The 2,081-nt window shown below is 54.8% G+C and overlaps 1 pseudogene; it reads left to right on the forward strand.

The window, feature by feature from the left end:
* The first annotated feature begins 1,192 nt into the window (after positions 1-1,192).
* Positions 1,193-1,592, forward strand: LOC119378707 (histone H2B-like; annotated as a pseudogene).
* Positions 1,593-2,081: the final 489 nt, after the last annotated feature.

Below are 2,081 nucleotides of genomic sequence, written 5' to 3' on the forward strand. Positions count from 1 at the left end.
CAACATCTGCTCATCAGTCCCAGTGACTTCTTGCGTGAGACGAGGCAAATGCCTTACCATCACTTTCGAGGGCACCACGGTACCCAAGGAAATTTTCCTGTATAAACAAAGGCGCCTCGTTCGTCCTCGCCTCCCCAGGCCTCTCCAATGCACCCGTTGCGGCCGCTACGGACACGCCACGGCCACCTGCTCGCTTGACGAGCGCTGTCTTCGCTGCGGTGCCAGCCACGCCGCAGAACCCTGTACAGCAGAACAACCACGTTGCGTCAATTGCAACGGCAACCACGCATCAACCGACCCGCGCTGCTCTTCCTGGCAGCTTCAGCGCAAGGCCGCCGTCATCCTCGCCTCATCCGATGGCTCCGTGACTCGCCGCCAAGCTCTGGAGCGCGCCGGGAACGTTGTACGCAACAAGCAGGGCACTTCGGTTGTAACCAAGGGCGCTCCTTCCGCGATGCCCTTACGGGCGGCTGTGCCTCTACCACCGCCGAACCAACGCCCTCTACAACGAGTGCGCCGGCTCCTCTGGCCGACCCCAAGGACGTTGTGTTGGCCGCGCTCGCCGCAGCCATTCGTGCAGTCCTGCCCTTCGTTCCCGACGACTCACCTGTTCGTGCGTTGTGCGCCGCCGCTCTCGCCGCGCATGATGTCATCGCGCCCACGGGATAACTCTCCGACCGGCGCAATCATCGAGGATTACGCGCTTACCTTGTGAGTGCTGATCACCTCTGCTTACTCTTTTTTTTTCTTTCCTCCCTGCAACTGTTGTTTCAGCGAGAGCTATACGCGCCTAACCCTACGCTCCTCACGGACTTTTTACGCAACTCCCTTCGGCGTTAACTCTCTTCTGTCCGCTGGTTTCGCACACGATGTTTATTCACATCCCTTCTCCTTGCCGGCCTCCTTCCCGCTCTTTCCTTTCCCCTTCATCACGGGAGCAGAGCGCTACCCCCTAATATATGTGTGTATATTTATATACATGCATGTATTTTTATTTTTAAAATTTTATTTTTTTTATATCCCTCCCTTCTCTCTTACTCTTTCTTTCATTCCCACTTCCTTCCCCTGTGCACTACTGCTGAGGCGTCCTCATCTAGAGAGACAGTTGCGGGGTGCACTTTTATCTTCATATCCCAAATTTTATAAGAACAACTCCCCCCCCCACTCTGCTCCCGGGAGTTGTCGGTTGCGGATATCGGTTGTCGCGATGACTCCGCTGCCCTCTGGTAAAGCCGTGAAGAAGGCCGGCAAGGCCCAGAAAAATGTGCGCGCCACGGATAAGAAGAAGAAGAAGCGCCGCAGGAAGGAGAGCTTCTCCATCTACATCTACAAGGTGCTGAAGTAGGTGCACCCCGACACTAGAGTCTCCAGCAAGGCCATGTCCATCATGAACAGCTTCGCGAACGATATCTTCGAGCCTATCGCCGCGGAGTCGTCGCGTCTTGCTCACTACAACAAGCGCTCGACCATCACGAGCCGGGAGATCCAGACTGCCGTGCGCCTGCTGCTGCCCGGCGAGTTGGCGAAGCACGCGGCGTCCGAGGGCACCAAGGCCGCCACCAAGTACACCAGCTCTAAGTAGGCGTACCTCGGGCCAGCAACACACACGCAACCATCAACGGCTCTTATCAGAGCCACCCTAATTGTTTGCGTCGGCATTGGGTTCTGTTGCGAGAGTTTGCAACTCCGTTCTCTCCACTCTGTTGTAAATCGCTGCTCCTAGATTGACGGCACTGCGAGGGGGGGGAAAAAAGTAAGTGAAGAGGAAGTGCGCAGACAAAAGCAGAGCGTGTTGCGGAAATGTAGTTGTGACAGCACAAGTCACAAAATTTTGGTACGCAAGAAATCGCGCTGGTCGTCAGGCAATCTTGCGAAAGTAACTGAATGAAGGTCTAAAATAGAATTCGGCGAGCTGGCAAAGCTTGTGAACACGAAGAATGCTACCTACGTGAGAAATTGAAGTGTAGGAGTTTGGGGCGGCACTGTTACAAGAGAGCTCAAAGGAAGCTCTGATTTATGCAGGAAACAAAAGTGGGGGCCCTAATATTGTGAGCACTGTCAATGACAAGAGTGAGAGTAGC

This window comes from Rhipicephalus sanguineus, unplaced genomic scaffold (assembly GCF_013339695.2).
Source record: "Rhipicephalus sanguineus isolate Rsan-2018 unplaced genomic scaffold, BIME_Rsan_1.4 Seq9361, whole genome shotgun sequence".
Classification (NCBI taxonomy): Eukaryota; Metazoa; Arthropoda; class Arachnida; order Ixodida; family Ixodidae; genus Rhipicephalus; species Rhipicephalus sanguineus.